General features: G+C 43.9%; 1 protein-coding gene and 1 non-coding gene across 5 annotated transcripts in view; one reads left to right on the forward strand and one right to left on the reverse strand.

Annotated features, from left to right (window-relative positions):
• CHST8 (carbohydrate sulfotransferase 8) overlaps positions 1 to 20204 on the reverse strand; it is a 180798-nt gene that overhangs the window by 47084 nt on the left and 113510 nt on the right. The window lies entirely within an intron of this gene.
• Positions 18038 to 18170, forward strand: LOC116184070 (small nucleolar RNA SNORA17). Its single transcript, XR_004148799.1, has one exon. It is a non-coding gene; the product is annotated as a small nucleolar RNA SNORA17 (small nucleolar RNA).

Here is a 20204-nt window from a genome sequence, read left to right on the forward strand (position 1 = left end):
AAGGACAAGTAGCAATTCACAGAATCACAGAATCACAGAATCACCAGGTTGGAAAAGATCTTCAAGATCATCAAGTCCAATCCAGCCCCAGCACCTCAGCTAAACCCTGGCACCCAGTGCCACATCCAGGCTTTGTTTAAACACATCCAGGGATGGTGACTTCACCACCTCCATGGGCAGCCATTCCAGAACTTTGACAAAGTTTCTGTGAAAACCTTTCTCCTGATACCCAACCTCTATTTCCCTTGGCACAGCTAAAGACTGTGTCCTCTGGTTCTGTCAGTGCTGCCTGGAGAAAGAGCCCAACCCCAGCTGAGCACAGCCACCTTTCAGGAGCTGCAGAGAGTGACAAGGTCACCTCTGAGTCTCCTTTTCTCCAGGCTGAGCACCCCCAGCTCCCTCAGTGGTTCCTCACAGGGTTTGTGTTCCCAGCCCCTTGTTGGAATCTGAGCTATTGATGATCCCAAGATTGTGGAAAGTCTCTGTCTGTCAGCCCCGCTGCCAAAGCAGAAGCCATAATTGGTCTGTGCTGGTTCCAAGGTTGTTTATTCTGTTTATCTCTAACATGTTCTGCTGCCCTGCCCAGCTCTGTCCTGCAGGGCAGCGTGTGGGGCTCTGCCCTCAGTGGGATTTTACAAACATTCAATACCAGAAACTCCCTGGGCTGGATTTACAATAACGTGCCAATATCTGTCACCTACGTTGGACAGTGTGTCCCCAGCCTGAACCAACAGAAAAATGCCAACACCACAGTGAAACATGGAGGGCATGGAGAAGGAGAAAAAGGACAGGGCACACCCAATTTCCTCCTTCTTGCCCCCTTTGGACCCCTAATCTAGAATCCTAAAATTTTACTTTTGCATCCGTGCCACACTTAATTATTACTTCTATCAAACACTCAGAGCTTGTAATTCATCCTGTAAGATTGAAAACTCTTTTCCATGGACAGAGATCACAGCCAGTGTCTCTGGGGGCTCTGTCCAGGGGGGTTCCTGACCCCTGCCAGGGTCCCAGACCTGCCAGGGCAGCTGGAGGGATGCCCTGGACACCCACAGCCCCTCACCAGCCTTGGTGCCTCCTCTGGACACGCTCGAGTGTCTCAAGGTCCTTCCCACACTGAGGGCCCAGAACAGGACACAGGACTCGAGGTGTGGCCTCACCTGTGCTGAGCACAGGGGCAGAATGAGCTCCCTGCTCCTGCTGGCCCCACCATTCCTGATCCAGGCCAGGAGCCACTGGCCTTCCTGGCCCCCATGGTCAGTCACTGCTGGCCAGTGTCCCCAGGTCCCTCTCTGCCTGGGCACTGTCCAGCCACTCTGTCCCCAGCCTGCAGCATTGCAGGGGTTGTTGTGGCCAAAACGCAGGACTGGGCACTTGGACTTGTAAAAACTTCATCTTTTGGTCTCTGCAATGTGTGGGATTGGAGCAGGTCTGTGGGGCCAGATCCCCGTGTGCCCCAGGAGGGCTGAGATTGATGGGGCTGGAGATCTCAGAGTCCCCCCCAGCTGCTCTGGAGGGTCTGGGGGGTGTGAGGGCTTCCAGAGGGAGGTGGGCTACAGGCAGGCATTTTGTGCTCTGCTCTTGGCCAGCCTCTTGCAGAGCTGGGCAGGGAAGGGGCAGATGCTGCTGCCCCACCCCACAGCCCATGGCCACCTTCCTCAGGCTCTGCAGGGAAAGGCTGGGCCCTTATGCAAACGCTTCTGTAAAGAGAGCCCTGGATTCATGTTAAAACATTTTTAGGTGTCTCTGTTTATAAAATTTGACCCTAGGCAGATTTTTTTTTTTCCCACAATGAATTTTAAGTAATGAAAGAGTTTAAAGTTTTTCACATTAGAAACAATTATTTATAAAAATTATGAAATAAGGATTTTCACAATACTATCCTCTATTTCATAGTCTTCTAAGAGTTTGAAAGTTCTAAGTATTCCTTCCCTTCTTCTCTTCACTGTAACAAAAGGTTTCTACTTTGATGTAAATGTGGATTAATACACCTGCATTAAATAAAATGTAGGAAAGTGAAGTTCTAACAGCTTAAATTGTACTTATTTGTGATGCCTTCTTTCAGAGGCATCAATGACTGAGCAACAGCTCCTTGTCATATTGCTTTATCTGATCAAAACCATGTTCCCTGCTGCTGTTCGTTGGTGTCTGCCCCACCCCTGGACCTCCAGGATGGGCTGTGCAGGTGGGCCTGGGTGTGTGCTGTGCCCATCCTGGTGACACCTGCAGCCAGGTCCCACGTGGATCTCCAGGCAGAGCTCTGGCAGCCCAGCTCTGCTGTCTGGCTGCAGGGGACACTTGCCTCTGTTTTTCCTGGGCTGCTCACTTCCCTCAGGCTCCCTTTGCTTTCCTCCTCACCAGTTTTTCATAAGGGTCTTTCAGTGATGAGAGAAGCCCCTTGTGAGGTTGTCCCTCAAGTGTTCCACTCCCATGTGCCCAGGCCCAGCTGGCAGCTCCTTTCCTGACCCAGGTTTGCTGTGCCAGCCCCTCTGTCCTGGTGCCAGTGCTGGCAGTGAGGAAAGAGCTGGGCCCAGCTGTGACCCCTCCCTGATGCAGCTGCAGACACCTGGGTGGGCACCCTGGGTGAAGGCAAGGACTGAGACTGCAGCAAGGAGCTCTGGTGGGTCAGGGACACCTGAGCCAGAATGCCCAGGGCGCCTGGGCAGGCACCTCCCAGAGAATCCCCCTTTTCTCATGGGTCCCTGGAGCTTCCTGCAGCCCTTTGCTCTCCCACGAGTTTTGGGAAATCCAGCATGTGGGCCTGAACTTTGCTGTGTGAGTATCTCTCTAGCACAGTTATCATCCTTCAATTTTGGGTTCTCCAGTTTCTCCTGCTAGTAGTTCAGACAATGACTTTTAGAAATAGCACAAGGAACTGCAAATGTCAATATTTTAAAGTACTTATTCAGGAGGATTTCTGTGAGACAGCTATGTATAATTCCTATTGAGACTTTGAGACCAGGTTGTAACTTGTAACTCTATTAAACAGTGTCAGTTACTTGATATGAAGCAAATTCAGAGAAGTGTTCAGGCTCCTCTTGCAACCACTGAACCCTGGTTCTTCAAACTTGCTCATAAAACGCCACTTTGGATTGCCAAATATTCTGACTATAAGGTAGAAGCCACTGTACTTCTGTTTCAGACTTTTATTGCTTACAAAACCAATGGTAAATCGAAGTTTAATGCAGTTTTGACTCAGCCTCTCTTTGCCTTCCCCAGCACAGACAATGATCCAGTGCTGTTTGCCAGTACATGCATTAGTGGCCTTTAGTCAGAGCTCAGCAGTGGCCTGGTATTTAGCAGTAGAGTAATTGCATGGCAGCATCATTGAATGGAAGTTTTGGTAAAACTGGAATCAAAAGGGTGCTCTAACAGCTTTTACTGTGTTCAATAAAACTTGCTTTAACCAAGGAACTAGTGACTGTTTAGCAGAAGTTCTACACTTGTGTGTGTGTTTTCTCCAGGGTAGCACACAGGGTGTTTTTTTTGGGGAGCAGGGCGATTCCCAGATTGCTCCTTCCTCCCCCACCTTCAGTGTGCCAGCAGCCCCCCGTGTCTCTGTGCTCCTGGAGGCTGTGCTGGGCTGAAGGTTTGGCTCACTGAGTGCCTGTACAGCTCCTGGTGCCTTCAGGCACTGAGGTCAGTTTTGGTTGTGGTTTAAGGAGCCTGTTAATATCACTGGCATTTTGATGGTGCTGGGGATGAATCAGCTTTTTCTTCCCCTGAAATCCTGTTAGTTAGGAGGGTATTGCTTTATGCAGCAGAAATGAATCCATTATCTGTGGGAGAATGAGTTTCTAAAAATCTGACTACTGGGGTCAGAAGCACTTCACTTTCTCCTTCCAAACAGAAATGTCAGTAGAAGAGAATTTTCTGTTCTCTTGCACTAGGGCATGCTTTGGGTGAGTTCATGGCAGGGAGTGCTGTGACAGCCTGTGCTCACTGTGCTTGCAGCCCACACTGGTTTTCTTCCAAGGACACTGACCAGAGCAGGGCTATTGCTCAGTGAAGCATCATCTGCTCAGGATGAAAACATCTGCCCCACTAACAGTGAAGTCTGATTGTTCTCTGATGTGTGAGGCTGCTTTGCAGAATCCAGAGACTCTTACTTCTGATTGAGAGACAACAGAAGAAAACTGGCTCCTAGAAATAGCTGCTTATTCTTAATCTCTGTGGTAATTTCTCATAAAGGTGTGATAGACCATGGCAACCTGATTTGGCTTTAAAGCCTGCTCTGCTTTGAGCAGGAGATTGCACTGGAGACCTCCAGAAGTGCCCTGCAACCTGATTTTTATTGTGATTCTATGACACCCTCGAGTTTAGCAGGTCATCACATTTCTATTGTGTTCATATTTTGTACTGCTTAATGCTGCCTTTCACAGCTCCACAGCAAAACACTTTACCTGCCTTTGGAAACATGAAGGAATGAATCTGTAGCCCTTTCAATGATTCCCCAAAGAATTAAAAGGGATTTTATGAATTACATTCAACAGTACTTTTGAGCAGAACTATAAGACCCAGCTAGGCTTAAGGAACAGGTGAATACAGGAGAGCATTCTAAAGAAAAATGTAAGTTGAATCCTAGTATTTAGGAGGGAATTGTTCTGAAACTGTCTTTCCTTGCTCATTTCAGTGTGATCATGATTTAAATAACCTGTCTGCTGTTCATTTTCTACAAGAATTTTACCAAAAGGTGGTGCCTAGAAGCATGTTTCAGAGAGCCCAAATTTTGCTATTTGAGGTTCAATTGATTTCCCTCTCAGTTTAAAAGGAAAGCTCCAGGACACCAAACATCAATAGTGTGACATTGCAGATGCTGGGCAGCTGATGTTAAATGCACTGCACGTTTAGATCTGTTCTTGTGTCTTCCCCCTTGCTTGTATGCCTTTTGCAATTTCTGAATTATTTTTCCCATCACAGCTTCATTCCCTTTCTAGTTCTTTTTATTGTAAAAAGCTCTCTTAAGAAAAAATTTCAAAGGTTTTTTTTGTACTCGGTGCCATTATTGCATGTCTGTTTTAAGTTCCTCTTGCTTCCTAAGACAATTACCTCACCATTTCAGATCTGCTTGTGTATTAACAGCTAATCACTTTTTACCCTCTGGCCTCCATGCCCTCCTTCACACAGTTCCTGACCCCTTTTTCAGCATGCCTCTCTTATTTTGTTCGCATTTGAATGTTTTGCATTATTCTGTCCTCTTTCATCTCTCTGTACTATGCATATTTGAGGCTAGATTCTCTTCTCTCTGATTAACTTTGTTCTGTTTCCTCTGCCACTGGAGAAGCCCCACTGATGGAATAGTTCCTGTAACAGAATTCCCTTTCCTGGTGCTGGGGCTGCAGCAGCACCCAGGCCTGGGCACCCCGGGAATCAGCAGCACGGCTTGGCTGGCAGCAGTGCCCAGCCAGGGACAGGGATGGGACAGGGATGGGACAGGGACAGGGATGGGACAGGGACAGGGATGGGACAGGGACAGGGACAGGGATGGGACAGGGACAGGACAGGACAGGGATGGGACAGGGACAGCAGGGCTGGTGTCAGACAAGCTCTTTGCAGTGATAAAGAGCCTTGTTATCTCCTGAGGAAGGAGCAGCCTGGTTTCCTCTCTAGGAAGCCTCCAAGCACTGAGAGTATCAACAAACTGACCATGCAAAAAGCAATCTATGGATAAGAAACTTCCTTTGAAAAACCTTTGCTTTATTTGTGGAAGGCTTGGTGTGTGAGGGATTTGGCTGGAAGAAAGGAAAAGCAGCAGCTCCAGCTGAAGGGGGACTGGCAGGGTTTTGGCCCAGCAGCCTTTGCAGCTCTGCTGGCACACAGCAGCCGTGGCTGGAGCAGGGGCTGTGCCCAGGGCACCTCCCAGAGAATCCCCTTTTCTCATGGGTCCCTGGAGCTTCCTGCAGCCCTTTGCTCTCCCACGAGTTTTGGGAAATCCAGCATGTGGGCCTGAACTTTGCTGTGTGAGTATCTCTCTAGCACAGTTATCATCCTTCAATTTTGGGTTCTCCAGTTTCTCCTGCTAGTAGTTCAGACAATGACTTTTAGAAATAGCACAAGGAACTGCAAATGCCAATATTTTAAAGTACTTGTTCAGGAGGATTTCTGTGAGACAGCTATGTATAATTCCTATTGAGACTTTGAGACCAGGTTGTAACTTGTAACTCTATTAAACAGTGTCAGTTACTTGATATGAAGCAAATTCAGAGAAGTGTTCAGGCTCCTCTTGCAACCACTGAACCCTGGTTCTTCAAACTTGCTACATGTTCCTGTAAATTCATGGAAAAAAAATAGGTGCAGTCATAAGAGTTTTTATTCCTTATCAGAGTCCCAGTCACACAAAAACTCCTGTAAAGTCACTCTAGTAGTTTAGTTTTAACTTTAATGCCTTGAATTGGAAATTACTTCAACTTGGCTAATTACCATTGAGGGCATTTATGAGGATTCAGGTGATTGCTGACAGCCTTTCAGCACCTTCTGCAGTTTTCCACATCAGCCTGGAGAGGATAGACAATCTCCTCAGTAATTAACTACAAAAAAAAATCATAAAACAGAGAGATCCTGGAGAAAGATAACTGGTGGTCCTTTAATGTCCTGTACATCTAAATCCTGAATGTCCCTTGAAGAAAACATGATTAGTTAAAATTGAGATTAGTCCTTTCACTTTGTATTGCTCCCACAGTTTAAAACCTATTTTGTGTAGAGAACAAACTTTTTAAAGGATGTTCATTAAACATCCAAATAACTCACAGGACCCAACTTTTCCTCTTGGGCTGCATCAAAACCAGCAGAGAATGACAAAAACTTGAGAAAGGCAGACATAGGTGAAGGCTGCATGTAGCATTGATCAGTGTTTCTCTGGGGCATGACCAGCAGTGCAATTCCTGAGCTGCAGCAGCAGACATGCACAGAATTGATCTGAAGGTGCTTTTTGTCATGGGTGTAACCCTTATTAACCTGGGAAATAATCTTTATTCATCTTGTGGTTGAGGCTGTGTGGTTTAGTGGGAGTGTAAACAGAATAATTACCAGAGTGATGCATTTCCCTGCCTTAATGTAATAGACTGCTAAATGGACTCAAAGGAAATCAGGGAGTTACATGCTGAAAAGAAATGACCATGTAGCACACTGCAGTCAGCACAGAGATCTAGCTATATTTAATTTATGTTAAACCCATGAAAGGAGGCTGTGTTTCCTTTTCATGTGGAGTCAAAAAAACCCCCAAACCCCAGCCCCCCCTTGTGACTCTGTATATAAAGGAGTTTTTCTGCCATCTGGATGATCAGATTCCACGTATGTGTATGAGGAGTCAAAATGTTAAATTAAATTTTCAGAAGTGCTGTAACAACACTGTGAAACATGCCTTCATCTCCCCAGACCTGAAAAGCAACAGCACAGACTTCTCTCTTCAGTCTGCAGAACCCTCAGAACTCTCTGGGTGTATCTCAGCCCTGCTGGGAGGAGGAAATACTTGGCCAATAATAGTGGCAAACTAAACTCGATGACATCTTGGTCTCCAAGGAGCAGGATTTAGCTTTTGAATTTAAAAAAATGCCACTGGGTTTGTAGAGTCTGGTTTTGTGTGAACAGTTACTGCACATGTGCCTCGTGTGTGCCATATATTGTGAGGAGGGAGGAAAGGAGATTTAGATGTCTTGCTAGCAGATTTGTTCATACCTATAAATAATTAGGTGTACAGCTGAGCTTTGCACTGCATTTGATACCCATTTTGCCAGTTCCTTCTCAGCAAATGTGGTTTCAGTTGAAACAAATCAGCTTTGTGGTGTCAGTGTGGAGCTGGAGACAGCAGGTGACATTTGAATTGTGTGCTGACCTCTGAGCTGCAGCTCCAGAGGGCCTGAGGGCTGGGTACAGCTTCTTAAAATAACACTTCCTAGAGACCACTTGGAGATTGAAATTGCTCAACTAATGTGATGTTCCATCCTAATTAGAATTTTTAATTCTATCTGCTAACAAGTTTTGCAGCTCATTTTTATCAGTAGTAGAATTCCAGAGCTTTTAAACATGACTGTGAAATACAATTTTAAGATTAATTTTGTGTTTATTTATTTTCTGTTTTCAAGTCGATTCTTGAGCACAGACAAAAGCTTTATATGTTTTCTTCTGGAAGTTGTTGAAAGACTTTTTTTCATGGCAATTAGGCATGAATCATTATAATTTAAAGTTTTTTCTAAGAATAACTAGAAAGCAATTCAATCAAGGCATCTGTTGTGCTTGTGAATGACTTGAGTGCATCATGATGCTTGAAGTTCTGCGAAAATGAACTTGGTTTTGTGTGTCACAGTAGGCAGAACAGCAGGATTTTAATATGCTCATAATTTGATGTAGTATCCAGCACCAGGACCATAATTAAAGAATATTAGTTCAATGATGGACTGTTGCACATTTGCAAATGGGAAGAAATATTCCAGGATGTATAGGAGAATGGAAGAGAGCAGTCATTAATATTCCTCCTTTCTTGGGGAGTAGCAAAGCAGCTCTCTTGCAGGGTTTGTGTGTTTGCCGCCTGCCTGACACCAGGTCAGCTATTGATGTCCCCTGGAAGATGAAGCAACATTAAAATGTTGGGAAACTCTCATAAGGGAAGATGAAGAAGGGGAGGTGGTTGGGATGAGCCCAGTCTGGGTTGCTGGGTTTGCAGAGGAGTTGATTTAGCACACGAGCAGGAACACAGGCTGGGAATGCTCCCCACAGTGCCTGGGACCACATGGACAGAGGATCTGGGATTAGATGCCTTTGCCTGGATATTTCCTGAAAGAAAATGGTGCATGCTGAGCTAGAAACTAATTTAATCCTGACTTGAACAGTTCAGATCTGTGCTAGGAAATAACAAAATGATTTCTGTAAAGGGGGATTGGCCTTCTCGAACCCCAGGAAATGATGCCCTTTACTTCCTGGCAGGATCCTGGCATTCAATTTTCAAAAGGCACATATAAAATTGAACTTTGAAGGCAGAATCTAAATGAGTCATTGTCCTAGAAATGCGTTTGACTCACATTTTTTTTGAAGGTTAAAGGAAAAAGGGTGCTTTCTTTTTGGTTTGAATGAAGCAGTTTATAATATTGCTGTGTTGTTAGAGACAGTAGGGGAAGGGTGTAACATTAAATGAGAAGGGTGTGATGGGCTGCTTTGGGGACAGAGGCAAGAGTGTGTCAGTCAACTGTGGCACAAGAAGGGGGATGACAGAAAGAACTGAAAGCTGGATACAGAAGAGCTCTCCCCTCTCCTGTGCATGTACACAGCAGCTGGATGAAAAACCCCCATAACCAGGAGCTTGGTGCAATTTAAAGTAGCAGTGCTGCCTGTTTGGTAATGAGGTGTCACTAGAATGAAGATCACAAAATGCCACTACAAAAGAGAGAAGCCTGCCAGGCATTGCTGAACCTCTGCTTTTGACTGCAGTCTAAATATTCTCCTGAATCCTTTATGCAATGAAAATTTCAAACAATGTGATCAACCTTAACAATGCCATTAATGCAACACTGGAGTGCAAAGCTCTGTGCAATCTGAGCTGAGCTCAGCTGATCTGGAGTTTGGAGCTGATCTGTGTGTGCAGCAGTGGGCAAAGGAAGCCCTTGGGCCCCCTGCACACACACACAGCCCAAAGGGGCTCCTGCAGAGGCACTCACACCTTCACACACACAGGAGTAGCCCTGAACACACACAGATTCATGGTGTTGTTAGGCTAAATTTCAAATTCATGAAAATTTGGAAGTTTGGGATAGTTCACAGTTTGAACTTTATGGATCATTTAAGCATCAGTACTACTACTATGTTACACATAACCAAGATTGTAATTGTCCATAAAGCTTTAATCAAATTGGCTGAATATTAATTCTACTAAAGTTAATGAGTGCTTTCCTACTGATTCACTTTGGATCAGCATTGGATGCACATATTGCTTAAATGTTATGATAACTTATACAAAAACCAGAATGCTCTTATACCTGCTCCCTTTGAATAAATGCCTGAGACTTTCTGGGTCAGCAAGAACCTCACCCACATATTTCATCATCATTTCATGCTGGATATTTCCCTGAAGTCACTGCACTGGGAATACCTCACAGCATTTCCTCAGTTGCAGTTTCCAAATGGAATCCATGTCCTTTTGTTTCTGCTGGTGCCTGTTCAGCTGGGGCTAACAGGGATGCAGGGAGCCTGGGAAGATGCAAACACACCCTGGAATTACACAGCAGTGCTTGAGAAATCTCAGTGTCTTAAAGGGGAGGATTTTCCTCAAGCTTCACAGTTGGAAACTGAGACATAAAGATACAGGTTTTACCTGAAACCACCAATTTACAGCTATGCTTAGGCAGGTGGAGAATCTGCCAGTCCTGCATCCTGCTCCTGCAGCAGCCCTCCCAGGCAGCTGCATTCCAATCCTGCTTTACCATTTTAATGCCCTAATTCCACTGCTTATCCAATATTGCTCAGATGTTTGAGAAACCTGGGCCTTTAATCCTGGGTATTCTATGAAGTGTGCCAATTCTTACTGGATTGGTTGATTTCAATAAAAACAAATCTCAGGATTTGGCTGAAGGCTGTGATTTTTATTTTGAATGGTTTTTGCAGTGGGCATTACGACTTTGCGGAGATGCAAGATATTACCAATTAAAGTGTTGGGAAAAGGCAGACACGATGCTGGGAAAGTTTTGCAGAGCTTGGGATGCAGAATTTTTCCTTTGCAAACCAGGTGAATGTTCCAAGGCAAATAGATCAGAGAGTTTGACCCTTATTTCCTACTGTACCATCTGCCTGGGAAGATTCAGGCAAAGTACTGAAGTTCATTTTTATTTTATCAGCCAAATTTTGTCACCTAGAAATTAAACTAATTTGAAAGTCTCTTTCCTCATCTTTCCCAGAGATTTTGATGGAGTGATGTCTCTTTTATCTGAAGTGTTGCCCTTCCACTGATCTTTGTTTTTCTGCATGATGAGACTTTATTTGTCTCATGTTACTTTTCAGCCCATCTTTGATATATTTTTCTCTGGGATTGCCATGCATTTACTTCTCCCCTGCCCCCTTGTTCTTCACAAGAAATATGCCTAATTTCCAATATCTGCTATCTATATTTCTATGCAACTCATGATCTTATATACAAGTTTTTGAAATTAACCTGATCCTCTAGTTGGTACTTTCAAGTAGATACTTATTTTTTTGCCAAATAAGTGGATTTTTACAGGGTTTTGATGACCCTTTGAAAGATTTACTTAATGTATTGAAATTTCCATGGAGTGTAATAAACAATTGCCCCTTAATGTTATGGCTTATTTGTCTTACAGCAGTTTTATCAATAACCTGATCCTTTTTTCTTGTAATCTATTTTTATTTCTCTTTTTGCCTACTTCCATATTTTGAGGGAACTAAGTAATGAAAAGAGAATTATTTTAATTTTCCTCAGCCAGGCTTTTAAATTGTCTGATGACTGCTATATCTGAGTGCCTGATTGAAACAAAGAATTGGTGACAAGTCAGGCAGGGAGGATAGGGCCAAACCCCAAATTGCAGACACATATGTTTCTAATTTAAAGAATCACTTTGCTTCAGTGGCCACATTGATTTGCTACCTTCATGTACAACAAATTATGAGCAAACTTAACTATCTAGTTGCAGAATATCTTTGTTATCTATAAAATGCATTACTTCATAGCAAACCTGTAAGGATGAAACACAAAAATCTCTGACATTGAAGGTATTCAAAGTGTAGCTGGAAAAAAATTAATGATCCACTTCAATATATTAATTGTTGTTTAGATATTTATTCTCAATAGTGTCTTGCCTATTTTGAGCTATTGATAAACATTGTGTTTACATTTACATTTCAGTGATGAAGAATGTTCTTTCTGTTGCAGTCCCTTTACCAATGATTGCACCATCTCAATGTACTAATTGACTCCCTGAATTAACTGATTTAAATGGTTTTCTGGTTCCACTTACCCTCAGGTATCCTTATGATAATTCAAAACTAACTTGCATTTATCCACCTGTTTGTATTATACACAACCCACAAGAAAGCCTAAATACGTACTAAATATCTGGGTTATGATGCTCTGCTTTCAAAGATGTGTAAAATTAAAATTCTTCCAATCTGCCAAAGAGTTTTCTTCAATTAAAGGAGGGGAAAAAGAAAGAAAAAGGATATCTCTAAAGAACAGATAAATTCTCAGAGAAATTAGATACCATCTGCATTCCTTGGCAGGTTTGTGTGTTGTGCACTTGAGGAAGAAATATTTATGTCAAGTTCTGTGAGGTAGGCAGCCTGTTTTAGCCTAAGAAATAGAGGAGCAGAAAATAAACAATAGCAAGCAAAATCTGTCTAAGCTGTGGCTTCATGTTAATGAGTGAAAATGCAGAAGTTGTGCTGAGATTCAGTCAAAGCAGGTCTGGGGTCATGCTGGGGAATGAAATGCTCCATTCACTCCCTGCTCAGGAGCCGGGCTGCTGGAGCTGCTTTGAAGTTTTCTTGTGATCTTCTGTTGAGAGATTGAGAATCAAAACTGCAGAGAAGAGAAAGGAAGCAAAACCTGGGGAAAAACCTCCTGATTCAGAGGCTTCAGGTTTGGTTTTTTCCCCCAGGTTTTGCTTTACAAGAATGTTATTAAAAAAACTACTTTTGTTGTATATTGGAAAAAAAAAACCCAATTCTCAAAGAATTGCTGAAATCAGTCTAGCTGCTCCCAAAATGAGAATGCAGACTTAGAAGCTGAATTTTGGACTGCTGATTTTCTGTGTGTGGCCCTGATCTCCAGACAGGTCTCAGGAGATGCTGTGTTTAGAAAATGGCTTCAGTGATCTCCTGTTACCCACAGTGCTGAACAGCAAATCTTTTGTTCATTCTGGGGATGCTGCAGTCTCTTGTCTGAGCTAATCTGATTGTCCAATTAAAAGGTGATTGCTTGCTGTTCAATGTGCCTGTTGGTATAATTTTTAAATAAAAATTAGTCATTCACAATGGCAATCTGTTGATTTGAATTTTATAGCACTGGCAGAGTCATGACTGTCTCTGAGACAAACTCCTCACTCATTCCTCTGTCAGAACTCACATTACCTCTGAATTCCTTCCAAAGCACCAGGATATAATGCATTGTCTTTACTGCAGTATACCTAATATAATAAATCAGGATCAACAGTTAATGAAAATGTACTTTAAGGTACATAACTATATGAAAAAGCAAATAATAGGAGTATTTTTAGGTGTCTAAACTAATGATTGTAATTTCTCTTTCTCTATGCTAGCTCTTCTTCCTAGCCAGGGTAATGATCTGTCTTATCACTAAAGTGCCTTTGCTAAATCTTTTGAAATGTCAAAAGAGAACTAATATTTACATCAGAATAATAACTACAATTACTTACTCACTTTTCAATTCATTTCCAGTCAATTATTCTGTACTACTAAGAGAAATAGAGCCTTACTGTATTACTGGAATGAGTTTAATTAATCCTTTTTCACATAGAGCAGACTGATAAATGAAATTCAGCCTGTAATTTAAGAGCTCAGGGAACCAGGGTGTTATTAAAGGTGCTTTGAATGATTGACAGTTTAATTTATTACAAAGAGCAGTAGTCTGTCTTAACTTGGAGTTCATTCCAGTTTTGCAGTTAATGATTTCAACTGGGGAGAAGATCATCATTCTGCAAAGACTTTCCAAATAATTTTTTTACAGACTTGTTGGCATCACCTATCAATTACTACACATTTTCTAACCCTTGATTTTTGTAAAATGACTGATAAAGAATGCAATGTGTAATACCAAAAGTGGTGCCAAAAGTTTATAGGAGCTGGAGAATATGATATATTTGTCTAGGAGAATTTTCCTCTAGTTGGTATCATATTTTCATCAGAAAGGAGAAAGGGTAATTGGATTTAAATGTCAAGATGTTCCTTGTGAAAGCTTGAAGTCACACATCTATTTTCTGAGCCACAGTTTTTAGTTGTGATTATGAAAACTACACCCACTTGTCACTGCAGATGACAGCAAAGAATTCTCTAGGAGTGAGTTAAATGCTGAACCATAACCTGAATCCTTGACAAAAGCAACAGAACCCCACTGCACCAGAAAAAAAGAGAAATTATTCCACTGGATTGGGTAGATTGTAGGTGAAATAGTGATTTTACTAAGAAGCAACCCAGATAAAGCTAAGAAAGATCAATCCAAAACCAGGTTTCTGAGTCAGAAAAATACAGATTCATATGTTCAAGGCATGAAGACAGAGCCACCTAGAAAAGGAAAAGACTGGCAGGGTTTTCTCCTATTCCCTGAGTTTTTCCAATTATTTTTCAAGATAGAATAGAAGATTCCTAGGACTTCAGTTGGCACCTGTGGGTATGTTTAAAGCAGCAACAAAATGGAGCTTTAAAGATGACATAGCAATATGCAGATAGCTCCTAATCCAACCCTTGGCAGCAGTTCTGTTCCAAGCACTTGACCCTTCCTCTGCTGCCCAGAAGGTGTTGGCCTCTCTTGACACCTGCTGAACTCAAATTTGGATTAAATGGCATCGTTAATCCTAATTGCAGCTCAGTAAAATTGGGTGAGAAAGAACCATCATCTTCCTTGTTGTGTTGAGAAAGGGTGTCTGGGCTGCATTTTCACTTTTCCAGAATCTCTCCAGGTGGGAGGAGAGCCCAGGGGTGCTCAGGGAAGCATCCCCTGGCAGTGTTTGTGCTCTGCCTGTGTGTGCAGATGTGCTTACAGATGTGAAAGTACTGCCTGCACAAGGACAGCACAACTTCAGCTCTGCAGCTCTGTGTGCTATTTGTTATGGCCATGCTAGATATACTTAAAATAGACTTGGCTTAGAAGAAATAAGTTTGGAAGAACTGTTCTCAATATATTTTCCTGTTCAAAGCTCTTTTTTTTTTTTTTTTTTTAAAGAGGATGCTTGCAGTGCTTTAGGAAATGCAGAGGTCATGGACACTGCTTGACACTGAGGCAATTTCAGTGTATCTCTGTCAGTCTGTGCACTCTGTTTAGAACATGCAGGATCACTGCTTTCTCCTGTGCTGTTGTTTTTGCACCTCTGTCCTGGGCTGGTATCTCACACACCCAGCTGGGCTCGAGGCTGGGTTACTCTGAGTACTTCAGTGGGTGAAGGCCACACCTTGGCTTAGCAAGGGATGGGTCTGAGCACCAGGGGGAGGATCAGGGATCAGTGAGGGCCTGTTGGGTCAGGTGGGAGAACTCACAGGGCACAGGGAGGCAGGATGCACATCTGGGGAGAAGCCACAGGGGCTGGTCCAAAGCGAGGGATAAAGCTGATAAAGCAAGGGAAAAGAAGTGCTGATCACCAGAATTCAGTATGGCCCTAGTTTGTGCTTTCTACTTGGTTTCTGATCTATTTCTACTTCTTCTGCTTTATCCTATAAATGAAGAGCCTTTGGAAAGCTGGTAGTGGTGGTAGGGCTTGCAAGCCTTGCTCCGAAGGCTGATGTGCAGCCCGGGGTGTTTGTGGCAGCTCCTGCAGGTCAGAGCAGCTCCAGGAGGCCTTGCCATGGCCTGAGCTGCTCCAGGGGCTGCCTCAGAGGCTCCTCTGGGCTGCAGAGCTCAGCCAGCGCTGGCACTGGTGGCCAGGGCCACGGGCAGGGAGGGCAGTGGTGCCACGAGGCCGTGCCCAGGCTGAGGGAGCAGAGCCCCTGCCCTGCTGCTCCTGTAGCTGCTCTGGGCACTGCACTCATTCCCACCCAGGGTAGCTCCTCTCTTGCCTGATCTGTACAAACTTTCTGCCTCCTGCACCTCGCTGGGAGCTGGGCAGGAGATGGTGAGCGTGGGCTGGGGCCAGGGCTGGCCTGGGGAGCTGCAGAGAGCTCAGGGGAGCCAAGTGCTGATGTCCCACAGCTCTGCAGCCACAGCGTCCTTTCAGTGTCCCCTCCCTGCTCTGCTCACCGGGGCCACCTCCAAGGCTGCTCTGTCACAAAGCCTCATTTGACAGCTACGAATTCCTAAATAGCCTCGGGCTTCTGAGGTCCTTAATGAAAGCAATTCATTAGAGATGCAGGGGCTGGGAGCAAGATCTACCAGAGAACGTCCTGTTGTTGATGCGACTTATGATCGTGCTGTCTCCTGCTTTGCAGAGCCCCCCAGGGCCAGGGGCCCTGGTAATGAGAGGCATTTGGCATCACTGAAATTCGGTGGGTGGACAGGAATAATCAAATGATAGATTATGTGTGGCAGGGTAAGTATGTGGCTATAATTATCACCTAACACACAAGTGCAAATCCCAGTTCTTACAAACAGCTCTAAATGAGCTTTCTTATCTGTGCCTCATAAGCATGGCCTTCTTCAGACAATGGATAATGAGAAAAGTAAATTTTAGTCATTTTTATCTGTGAATGAAAAACTGCAATCCCTTTTTATACAGTTCCAGTAGTATATGTAGAGCATAGCAACTAAATTAGAAAATATAACTTTGAAAAATTTTACTATCACTGTGTGGCATCACTTTTCATTCCCCTGTATGTCGCTACCCACAGGGCTGCTACTTAAATGGTTGGTTTTTTTTTTAGATCTGCTCTTGACTATCAAGGTGAACTGTTGCTTGTCCATTTAACTTTGAATTCCTAGATGGATGGAACCTGTGAGTTGTGGTGTTTGGGTTTTGTGTTTGGGGTTTTTTTGTTTGTTTGCTTGCTTTTTCTTTTTAAATCTGTGGATGCTAAGGAAATGAAACTGCTCATTTCCTTTCAGTTTGGACTGACTTGGCTACCTCCAAGGTTCCTGTATATTTCCAGGTTGTTTAGCACCACATTTCACATGCACTTAGTCCAGTTCCTGAAGGTATTTTAAAAATTCCACCAGTTCCAGGCAAATGAAGACATTCCTGTTGTGCTGGAATCATCAATGGCCCTATGCAGTCTGATATTGGGACACTCTGATATGGCAGAGTAATGTTCTTTCTGTGGTATTCACTTAAGAAGGAATATTAGGAGTGAAGATTTTGAAGAACAACCAGTTCTTCAAAACAGTTTAAATTGACTTAGAATCATTAAATGCTCATCCACTCATTAATAGGAAGGAAATCCTGCAGATTCCTTTTCTCCACAGCATTTCTTTCTCCAGACAGAGCTAAGGACTTGATGTGGCTGAGCAGGACAGAAAGGGGGACATGGAACAAATGTTGGCTGTCCCTGATGGGACCTCCTGCCTGTTCCAAAGGGAATGGAGGGAAAGTCGGGATCAGGAAAGCAGATGCACACTGAAAAGTACTTCCCTTCCCTTCCCTTCCCTTCCCTTCCCTTCCCTTCCCTTCCCTTCCCTTCCCTTCCCTTCCCTTCCCTTCCCTTCCCTTCCCTTCCCTTCCCTTCCCTTCCCTTCCCTTCCCTTCCCTTCCCTTCCCTTCCCTTCCCTTCCCTTCCCTTCCCTTCCCTTCCCTTCCCTTCCCTTCCCTTCCCTTCCCTTCCCTTCCCTTCCCTTCCCTTCCCTTCCCTTCCCTTCCCTTCCCTTCCCTTCCCTTCCCTTCCCTTCCCTTCCCTTCCCTTCCCTTCCCTTCCCTTCCCCATTTTCCTCTCCTCTCTCACATGGCAGGCCTTGGGCCAAGCTGAAATTCCATGTGCACAGAGTTTTTCCATGCTTGGAAGGTTTAGGAGGAGCAGCTCTGAGAGAAGGAGGGGATACCTGCACTGCCTGACAAATGTCCTGCCTAACCTGTGCCTGGAAAGAGTGACAGGGTTTGCATAACCTCTGCCAGCTGCCTGTTCTGTTCTAATTGCCTTTTGATGTATAGAATTTATCCCAATCTAAGTCCTTTTCACTGAAAATTAGGCCAATTTTGTCTTGTCTCCCCAGCAGACACAGAAAATCATTCATCAAGCTCCCTCTCAGGAAGTGTTTTACATTAAGACAATTCATTTTCTGTCTTCTTCTGCTCTCTTTTCTACATTAAAAGGCAAAAAGCTGAATCTCTGAATTTTCTTCCATTTCTCCCCAAGCTTTTAATGCTTTTGGTAACTTCATTGAAGGTCCCTGTTTGGATCTGCTCTGATGGGCTGTGCCTAGGAGCCAAAAAGAGAAATTTCTCTTCTCTCTGCAGACTCCAGGTGCCTGCTGGTGATTTACACAAGAACCTTTCAGTGTCCCGTGTTTGCAGAGATGCGAGAGCCCCTGGATCCCTGCTGGGCCCTGCCCTGGGGCTCTGGGGGGCACAGGGGCTCCCAAAAGGACATTTTTTGCTCAGGAGCAGGGAGGGAATATTCTCGTTTTCTATCTCAGCTGCTTTTGCTCCCAACGCTCAGTGGGAAGCTCTGTGTCCTGTGTGCTGTGGAGATGTTCTACACCATCAATAAGTGATGAAGTTTGCAGCACTTTAATGATTAAATTTCCAGCAGATAGCAGGTTCCTGCTCTTGCAGTTATTATTCCACTGAGTAGTTACATGTCAACAAATGCTGAAATAAATATTTTAAAGCATGATTTATTTTTTCATAATTGTTGTGACCCCCATTTTGACTGACAGTCTTTTATTAACACTGGGGCTGAGTAAAAGCATTCAAATTTTTGCATTTAGGATATTAAACACCTTTAGTGATGGCTTGCTGTAATTCCCAATTGACTGAACCATTCTTTTTGTCCTGACATAATTTGTAAATTATGGAGATAGAGATTTACTTGAAGAGAATAACTTTATGTAATGGGGCAGACTCTGTTATAGATCTAAAATCCCTCCAAATAAGATGGAAATTCACTATGGAAATGAAGTTACTTGAGATTGCTGCTTTCTAGACCAATGCTGGTGAGAAACAAAGTCTTTCCAATCCAAAGGTAAAATTTGGCTCCATGCTTTGTACTTGTGCATAGCTGTATTGGTAATTGAAGTGTAATTATCAGAAATTTGGAAAAAAAAAAAAAAGTAGAGAAAATTTTGAAGACCTTTGATTTGAATCTTGAAAGTTAGAGGAAATGTTTTTTCTGGTTTTGTCTCGCTTCCATCAAATATTTTAAATAAAAATCTCAAGCTTGCAGAGGATGTCCAGCTTTTAATGTCTGAAGAAATTAATTTAAATACAAGCCTAATTGCTGAAGAAAAATGTTACCAATTATGCAAATGAGAGGTAAATTAAATAGGACTTATTTTTTATGCAGGAGGGAAAATGACTCTGGTATTTTGCAGTAATTTAATCTGTAAGAGCTGATTGGAAGTAGCACAGCACTCAGTGGAGATGAAGCTGGATCCAAGCACGGATCTGAGCTGGCCAAGGTGCTGAGGAAGCTTCGCTCTGCTCTCGGCAGGAAAGGTTCACCAGAGGCACCCCAGTCTCTGCTTTGGTGATTTTTCTGTTTGCCCAAGCTCTGTGTGCACCCCAGAACAGCAACCAGCAAAGAAAGAGTCTCACATCCAGAGGCTGAGGCAGGCTTGGAGCCCTGGGGCTGGCAGAGCCCTACAGCTGAACACTGAGGCTGCACCCTCAGCTGCCTTGGGGTTCTTTCACCTTTTTGCTCCTGGAGGTGGGATTCCTTAAAATCAGAGGGGTTTGGTTCTATCCAACCACTAGTTTGATCTAAAAGTGGTTGGACAGAAGCACAATATGCTTTTGCTTTGTGTGATTGGTCAAAAAGCTTTTAAAGTGAGTTGTAGCACTGAGTTCTTTGCTGCCGGGGATGTGAGCTGCTGGCATCTTCCCACTGTCACAACCATGGAATGAGGCTGATGCTGGAAGATGAACAGCTGGAGACATGTTCCTCAGTCCCATCCCGTGTGTGATGTGCACACAGCCCCTGGCTGGTGACACTGGGGAACCCAGGAAATCCCCACTTGGGTTCCTGCTGCTGCCCTGTCCTTCAAACCAGCCTGGGTTTCTGCAGAGCCTGGGGGCTCCCTGCCCAGCTGTGCCACAGCCCCGTGCCAGGCTCTGCAGGTTGTGCTTGTCTGGGGCTCTTTGCAGCCTGAGCTCTGAGTGGGGACAGGAACTAAGGGAGTAAATCCCTCAGTGGAAATAATTCTGCATTTAGACTTCAGTTCCCTGGATTTCATTTTGGGTTTCAGCACTGCTGTCTGAGTAGTCACACTGAATCTGTGACTCAGTGCTCCTGCCCATTGCCCTCCCACCCCTCTGATTTATTTCCAATACCATCAGCCCAGTTTCTCTAATTCACTTTATTATCTTGGCACTGTTCTTAACCAGTGTCAGCCAAGGCAGCACATTTCTGTTACTGGTTTCTCCTTCTGTAAGGTGCAAGATGGATAACTTCCTCTT

This window comes from Lonchura striata, chromosome 11 (genome assembly GCF_050655825.1).
Source record: "Lonchura striata isolate lonStrDom1 chromosome 11, ASM5065582v1, whole genome shotgun sequence".
In the NCBI taxonomy this organism is placed as follows: domain Eukaryota; kingdom Metazoa; phylum Chordata; class Aves; order Passeriformes; family Estrildidae; genus Lonchura; species Lonchura striata.